The sequence below is a fragment of the Miscanthus floridulus genome, chromosome 12 (genome assembly GCF_019320115.1).
Source record: "Miscanthus floridulus cultivar M001 chromosome 12, ASM1932011v1, whole genome shotgun sequence".
NCBI classification, from domain to species: Eukaryota; Viridiplantae; Streptophyta; class Magnoliopsida; order Poales; family Poaceae; genus Miscanthus; species Miscanthus floridulus.
The window spans coordinates 14,817,234-14,826,376 of NC_089591.1; the positions used below are offsets into that span (position 1 = coordinate 14,817,234).

A 9,143-nucleotide genomic window follows, 5' to 3' on the forward strand; every position below is an offset into this window, starting at 1 on the left:
CCTATAAATCGATTTGTAGGGGCGGCTGATAACACCAGCCGTCTCTACAAATCGATTTATAGGGGCGGTAATGCATGATTTGTAGAGATGGTATGGTAGGGGCGGCTGGCCGAACCGCCCCTACAAATGCTCATTAGCCGCCCCTGGAAATCATATCTGACGTATTGCTAGGAACAAAGTTACATCATGCTTACATATTCTCTACACACCCTGAAATGTATGCTATATATGAGTTATTCAATATTATCGTACATTAGGAGGTGTTCTAGGTAAATTAACTGTCTAGGGCCTCAAACACATGTGCACCTACTACTAATATCTATTGGCAACCAGCAGTGACTGGGCTCAGAATATAGTAAGGACCACAACAATTAGAGTAGTTGGCTTTTATGTTGGTCAAACTTTACAAATAACTTTGATAATGTTCTTCAAGATCAAACTACACTATGTTAGAATCACATACACTACTAAAAAAGCATTTGTAGGGGAGGCCTGGCAATGGTTCGTAGAGGCGGCTTGGCCAGCCGCCCCTACCATACCGTCTCTACAAATCATGCATTTGTAGGGGCGGTTCCCACACCGCCCCTATAAATCGATTTGTAGGGGCGGCTGGTAACAACAACCGCCCCTACAAATCGATTTGTAGGGGCGGTTCAGTCTAGAACCGCCCCTACAGTACATTTTTCTGTCAAAAAAAAATTTCAAATTCGACCAGAACATATATTTTTCATGCACAACTTCATCATGACTTATCTTCTTCTGCGATTGTACTGAAACTCAATGACAATACACTAGCGAGACCCAAACCCGAGAGCTTGCAGCACCTCAAGCAAGTAGCTCCAGCTGACCATATCGAAAGCTTTCTGGATGTCGTGGAGGGGCTATCTGAGACTTAAATTCAATTACAGGAGAAAAATATCAAATCATATTATTGCAGTTTAATACTCATCATCTGACCATGGAAACAGGCAAGAAAAACCCAACTATGTATCCCCAAGAAATATAGCAACATGGATGTAGGAGTAGGACAAGTAGTGCTATGAGGCTCAATTACAAAATGTTGATATTTTTGAAGAGAAACAATGACAATCATTGTTTAGTATAATGCTTCTCCGAATATGACGCACAAGGAGAAAGATGGGATCATCAGAGACTTAAATACTTGGGAATCATAGGGGAATGACTCCAATCATATCGTTGGAGCAGTTAATTGCTCATCACTTGATCTTCAGCAGTGTAAGCAGGCAACAAAAGTGTTTAAATGTAGTGCAATTTGCAAACTCACACAATGTTATAAGCAGCATGATGAGACAAGTGCAAATTGATAGAAAATGTTCCAAAAGGCTCCAACAGATATATTGTATGACACTATCATTGTATTAATTAAGAACACTTCAACATGGTCAATGATCATGCATTTTTTGGTTCAGAAAGACATGCCCACTGTCCACTGAGCTGATCAGAGGAGGCAATCTCAGGGCCCGATAAAAAAGATGGTGCAGCGCCTAACTTAAGGGGGGCTAGTCACCTGAAATCTGCTGCCTAAGAGGTGGAGTGGGAGTGTGATCACTGACCTCTGTTACGGCACTTGTCTATGTTGTGCCAACGGGTGATCTTCTGAAGCCTTGTGCTCATGCAGGATCATGCAAAAAAAAGGAAACAGAAAGATGAGCTATGGCACGGCCACATGTACAGAATGCTATGACAAAACAAAGGCTCCACACCATAACAGATCCCATCAAATGCAACATTTACTAACTGTTAATGAATCTCACTATATTTAATTTAACTGCAAGCACAGAAATTTAAGGCATATAGCAATGTGTGGCTGCACTAAACAACAAGAGGCATATTTCACTCCACCGGAATATAAAAGTCAAGTACTAGGTCACCACAAATTGTCAATACTGGACTGCTCTCACAACTAGTCAACTACATGCATTTTACTAACTCCACAGTTAAATAAAATGTGAAAAAAAATCAGTCCCTGGCTTTGCAATGGCCTATCCTCATATTTTCAAATTTTTACTGAGGCACAGTATCTCTGAAATGTGCAGAACTTCTAATTAATATTTCAAGAACACCAACTTTCAGAAATATAAAGTCAATAATGAGCAGTGTATACTAATCAGGTATAGTTCATTTAAACTTTCAAACATTCATCCTAATTTGGGCCACTTCAAACAGGTACAGAATGGTAATCGCTAATTGATCACTCTCTCGAATTCAGATCCTAACTTAAATAGATCAACTATATGTACATTCTGATGAGAAAGTGGCTGCATATAGTGAAACAATGACCTGTTGAGTCTACTAAATACACTGTAAAAATCATAGGAGTTACCAATAATTAGCAGCAATGACACCAAAACTATAATTGAAGGAATAACAATTTATTAGAAAGCAATTCAGCAAATTCATTAATAAATTACAACTACTTCTAGTTAGCAGCAATGGAGTAACAACTAGTTCTACCTGGATAGTTGTTCCTGCTGTAGCAGTAGTAGGCCTTCCTCTGCACAGGTTCACTCAGCACCTAGTAAGCCTCTCCAAGATCCTGGGAATCATGCACTTAGTGTAAAACCTCACTACAGTACAATGGAACAAAGGAAGGGCAATCAAAGAAAGCATGTAACCTAGATGGGCAGTCAGCTTCTGTATCAAGAGTATTTGTACTTTGATCAAAACATAAACTATGTAGAAATATCACACCTTAGTTCCACATTACTGTCTAACATGTCAGCTTCTTTCAAGACGAGTACATGGCTTTGAAAAAACAATAATGGCAAGGTGCCATGGATTTCAAAATCTGTAGTCATCTATATCGAATTAACCAAAATAGAGAAATTGATGCTAGCTAACATCACTGCAGGTTGGCACAAACATTGTTTTGGAGAGAGAAAACACAGTTGCTGCAGCAGCTGCTTGAAGCTCAAGTGAACGTCCCCCATCATTGTTATGCTATGCCAATCCCACTAGTAGGCTACAAACTACAATCCAAAAAAATTAGTCCAGCTTAGCTTTGTTGTTTAGTGCAGCAACATTTACAAAGCTAAGCTGGAAACAAGTAGCAACTCAGCACAGAAAAAATGTTACAATTCAGATTATTAACCAGCATATGCATCTGTCTTATAAAAAACATAACCAACAAAGCTAAGCTGGAAACAAGTAGTTTTTTTCTTTACCTAGCATCATATTGAGAAAAATTTCAGCTGTACCAGTGAAATATATACCCTTTAAAAAAGCACATGACATAAAACTCAACTTGGGACAAGCTCCTGTACTAGACCTTCCATTCCAGGTACGAATCAAGCTGAAACTCCAAGTATTTAACCAAACATCTGGGGAAACAGAAGAATGTTTTCAGAAAAAGATTTCTGAACTCGAACCAACAATTACAAAAACCAGGAGTTCTGATAGCATTATGTTTCATCCTCAAAACAAGCTGTTTATAGAACATGATGAATAAGTTACCAGATTGCTGCCACTAATTTATGTGAGCCAATTTACATTCAAGCATACTTAGTAGCTCTGAACATGCAGTCTATACTCAAAACTACTAATTCAGATCATACTTTAATCTGTCATGATAGTTCTAGGTGCCACTGTAAAGCAACACAGCAAAAAGATAGTGCTAGGTGACACTGTAAAACAACACAGAAAAAAGATAGTGCACCAACTATGAAGGTTTGCAGCAGCACTAAAGCACTGGCCATAGCACACATGAATTTGATCCAGGCTGTCTAAGAATCCAAGTCCAAGATTAGAAGTACCTGAGTAATTGGGGTCGAAGCAAATCGATGAGTAGGTACAGACCTGCAACATCTGTAGCATATATCAATAGGCGGGAATTCTTTATGTGCCATCACAATGCCCTATGAGCCCCTGGAAAAGTTCAACGGTCTTCAGCGCCACTGCTCTAACTTTTTTGTGCCCTCCATGCCACTGCCGTCAGTTTAGGCTCTAACGATGTCAAACTGTAGGTGTGAAAAGTCGAAAATACCCTTAAGTCTAAATATGTCATTAATTTTTTTGAGCATCTTAACGACTTCAAATAAAAAAACTCAAAACTAGAAAGTTGTAGATCTCGTCGAGATTTTTTTGCGGAATTAAATGAAGATAATTTTTATATAAAAATCATAGATCTCGATGAGATCTACAACTTTCTAGTTTTGAGTTTTTTCATTTGAAGTCGTTAAGATACCCAAAAAAATTAATGACATATTTGGACTTAGGGGTATTTTCGACTTTTCACACCTGCAGTTTGACACCGTTAGAGCCCAAACTGATGGCAGTGGCATGGAGGGTACAAAAAAGTTGGAGCAATGGCGTTGAAGACCGCTGAACTTTTCCAGGGGCTCATAGGGCATTGCGATCTTTTTTAATGGCACACAAGGAATTCCCCCTAATAGACACTAGAAAATAGATAGATTTGGGTGTAGTTTCCATTTGAAGGGCAACACTAGTAAAGCTAGGGTTTCCTGTAGCACAGGCGCACAGTTCAGTGTGCACATAGATCGCCGTCCATAGTGAAGGGGAGCGAGCCTCCGCGAACGCTGGGAGAGGGAGATCCAGTAGGAAGAGGTAAGGAGAGAGAGGGGGGGGGACCAAACTGAGGAGGGGACGATGCGAGGACCGCAGGGAGCAGGCTGCGTCGAGGTCAGCCACGCGCCACGGCTAGCGGCGGGGCTCGCTGGGCGCCGCGTCGTGGTAGGAGGCGGCCACAACCGGGCCCATCGGCACTGCTACGGCGCACACCGGCGGCGTCGCCGCCCAGGGCGTGCGCACGAGGAGGTGCCCGCACTGGGGCCTGGGCCGGTGCGCCACCACGTCGAGAGAGAGAGGTAGAGAGGGAGAGGGAGGGGAGGCGCGGGCGGGGGAGGGGATGGGGCGCGAGCGGCGGAGGCGGCGCGCTGCGAGACGAGCGGGAGGGGAGGCCGGGCGTGGGAGGGAGCCCATTTTTTTCGAGAAGGGGAGGCATCAAGTTATTTGGGGTGAATTGGGGTGACATGGCTTGCTGGTAGCAGTGGCGGCTCGTAATACCAGCCGCCCCTATAAATCGACGCATTTGCAGGGGCGGCTCGTATTACTAGCCGCTCCTACTGTGCCATTTGTAGAGGCGGCTGCTGTGCTGGAGCCCGAGCACGTCACTGTAGGGGCGGCTCCAATGCCAGCCACCCCTAAAAAAATCCCCGTTGCTACAAACTAGTTTTCACGTAGTGATATTAGATACCTAGGTAAACAATCATTAGAGACCTAGGAAAACACATCACTTTTATTACGTCTCTGATGTGAACACATCAGTGACACGTAAAAACAAGTCACTAGTGACCCTTCAGCAAAGACACATTCAGCCAAAATGTGTCACCGATGACCCTCATTAGAGACGCGTTTAGTCCAAACGTGTCATAGATAACCGTTCATAAGAGACTCTTCAAGCCCAAACGCATCTCTGATTCATTACAGACCCATATTGCCGAAGCGTGATGGTCTAATTAGAGACGTGTTTTGGCTATAACAGTCTCTTATTATGATCTACAAAAACAAAAAGAAAAAGAAAAACCTTTATCATGGTTGTAACATCCTAGATATTAAGAAGCAATTAAAATTTTGATCATGAGCATCAACAAGCATTGAGTTATAAATGCAATTTATGTTTCAATTATAGCATTTATATGTTGCATATATGGTGTTTCATATGTTGCATATGAGGTATTTTATTTGATACATGAAATGATGTTAATAATAGTGATTAAGAAACTTTGTGAGTTTATATATGTGAATTTGCTTAAATAATTAAAATTTTGCTAAAACAAACTTTATAGTACAAAGTTTGTGCTTTAATATGAAATAAAAGTTTGATGATGTTTCTAAGCCAAGGATGATTAAAATTTGAGCTCAAGATTGGATTTGATGCTGAATTTCACACAGCCATTTTGACTGTCCCTGAAAAACAGTTATAAAGTCCAATTTTTGGAGATTTATTAAATGAATTTTCATAAATAAAATTTGTCCAACTTTTGTTCCATGGTTTGGTAATATGCTTGATCTGTGTTAATGAACATTTGTTTGTGTTGTTTGATCAGTAATTAACCTTTAATTAATTGCTTAAACATGCTTAGTTGAAACTGCTTTTAAAACACTGAAACTGAATTCAGTTTTACAGTTTCATTGTACCTGCTTTAAAATTCATAATCTCTCAAACTTTTGATCTTTTGGGGCTGATCCTTAAAGAAAGTTTGGAGATGTCAGATTGGAGAACAACTTTCGTTTTTGGTGTTGATCAAGTTACTAAACGAAATGGGGACAACGAGTGAGCTGAAGTTTCTCTGTCAGCGCTACAGTGCTGCCACGCAGCAGCTTCACCGTCGGTGGCCGCCGTCCGTTTTTGCCGCCTCCTCGCGTGCGGACGCGCAGCTGCCTGCGTGTCCGAGCCAAGCACGAGCTGGCGCGCTTGGAGAAGACTCTTCTCGCCGTTTTAAGCACAGCACCGCCGGCGCCTCCTCCCTTTTCTCTCTTCCCCGCCACCGGCGCAGCTCCAATTCACCGGCAAAATTCACCGCGCCCGCTCTGCCTTAGCCCAATAGCTCTCGATCGCAGCACCAACTCATTCTTGCGCTCCTCCTTGACCTGCCTCGTGGCCGGAGTCGCCCGTGTGCCGCCTTCTTCTCCACGGCGGACCGCCATGGCCGCCGAGGTCACCTCACCGTGGCCAGCTCCCTCCAGCGGATCTCTCTTGTTCCTGTCACTTGTTCTGTGTTCCCTGTGGCTCGGTGATGCTCATAGGTCCATTTTGTTTTGCCAGGAACGCGCTGGACACGCTGGAACGCAGCCCTCGCCGCCGGTTCACGCCGTCGCGTTCATCCTCACCGGTGGCAGCCCTCTGTGGCGCATATTTTTCCCTTACGTCTTGTGATCTAGCTTAGCCTTGATTCCTTAGTCGTTATCGGCTCGTTTATTTTCACAGCCGAGCTCGAGACGCGCCGGTTGCCGCTGCAGCCGTCCACCATGGCCGTCGCGCCCTCCTCGCGCGTGACCTGCCCGTCTCCGACCGTCTCCGGACGCATTTCATCCTCCCACGGGTGCGTTCAGGCATGGAGATGCCTCAGCACCTCTCCCTCGCCGCCGGCGAGCACCTTCCTCTCCAGAAGCGGCCTTCTCCAGCGTCCTCTGTTCCTCAATCGCGACCATGGACCTGGCACACCAATAGAAGCTTTGCCAGGGGGTTTTCTGCAGAAACAATGACTCACATGAATAGTGCGCTACTGGGTTTTTCTTTTTCTTTTAGTGTTTTCAGCTGAAACTTCTGAATTTCATAACTAATTATTAGGACATGCTAAAAATATGAAATTTGTTCTGTAGCCTTGTTATGATATGCTCTATCTAGAAAAAATATTAATTAGCCATAATCAGTTGTTTTGTTGTGCTTTAAAATTACCTCTTTTAATTATAAAATGGACCTTGCATGATTTTTGTAGACAAAAATTATAACCCTTTATTCCTGAAACTTTTTGTGTATACTTCACATGCTTAGACCTGACTTCACAAAGAGTTTGGTTCTGTTTTGAGTTACTAAACTTGGTTAATTAATTTAAGCGTGTTTAAATGCCTTTTCCATAATTAATAATTGTTAAAATTATTTAGATGAATGCTTAAATGGCTTTGGTGTATTTTGAGCATTGTTTGTGGACCTTGGAACACCCAAAACCCCTGTTGTTCCTTGGAAACTTAATTAATTTCATGATTTGATTGTAATTCACTTGTTGGTTAATAATTAAAATGATTTACTCAATTGTTTAGTTAGTAAATGCATGTGTGTAAGTCTTGTGATTACTGTTTGTATGCAATAATCTAATATGGTTGATCAAGTATGTTAATCCTAGTTTAACCATTTGGAATAACACGTATACATGATCTCTTGCTAATATAATAATTAAGTGAGTTGTTTATGCAAGTTGCTAGTGAATAAAATACCCACATGTGATCTCCATATTTAAGATGTGTTTTAGGTGTTTCATGTTAGTCTTGACTTATGATGAGTAGCTATGCTAAATAGTGGTTGATAATCGTTGTAATTAATTTCTCATACATGATCTTGTTAGTAGGCCAAGTGAAGCACTAGGTTGCACTTGTATGCTGAAATGACTACATGAGCAATTTTTGTTAAATCGTTGTTTCCATCATTCAAATCATGTTTTCTGTAAATGAGTTAAATACAAAAGTTGTTAGATAACTTCCATATATTGCTTTCCCTAGAATTTCATGTTTTTAGGCCTGTTAGTTTAGGAGTTATTGATTTTGCAATTCCTCTGTCAGTTTTTGTTTACTTTCTGTACAGATCTAAATGATGATGCCTTTTGACTTAGTTAAGTTTTGAATTGCCTTTTGGTAACAACTAGAAAGTTGTAGTGTTTTAATAAGATTTCCAAAATGTTAAGGATCACTACTTTTGGTAATATAGAACTCTAGTTATAGCTATTTGAAGTTTGATGCCAGATTCTATCCAAGTCTGGACATAATTGTTTCTTTGAGTTATATGATCTTGTTAGCTTTTAAATCATCTTTTGATAATAATAAGAAAGTTGTAGGTAATTTCCTAATCTTTTCATAAAGTTTAGAATCACCTTCGCTGGATATATTTATCTTTAGTTATGATTGTTAGAAGTAGATGTTGTGCTGTTGTCCTGGGTTTGTGTGTACCTAGAGTTGATTGTTTAGCTCACTCTTGCTTAGGTGTTGCTTTCTTGATAACCACACCATTAACTTATTTGTTAAATAACTGAAATACTTTTATAATAATAATCCTAGTTCCTTGGTGAAGGAAAGTTGTACTCAAGTTTCTTAGATTAGTTTAAGTTCTAGTATGCACTTGTGTGTCTTTCATCATGCATCATGGCATGCATTCCATTTGTATCAAGTATGCATCATTTATTACATGTAGTGCAAACGGGAGTGAGAAGGTTCATGTTGATCAAAGTTTTGGAGTAGGTTCATCCACCGTGGTGTTTGTGCCAAGTACAACTCTTCTGGATCTTTATGTGGAACGTAGGCAAGCCCCAGAGCATAAACCCTCTTTTAGTATTTACAAATCTTTATTACACTTTAAGTCTTGTGTGATGTGCATTAAGTAATTAGGAGTTGGT

At 41.0% G+C, this 9,143-nt stretch overlaps 1 pseudogene; it reads right to left on the reverse strand.

The window, feature by feature from the left end:
* Window positions 1-1,141: 1,141 nt before the first annotated feature.
* Window positions 1,142-1,227, reverse strand: LOC136498738 (small nucleolar RNA Z199; annotated as a pseudogene).
* Between the last annotated feature and the right edge of the window lie 7,916 nt (window positions 1,228-9,143).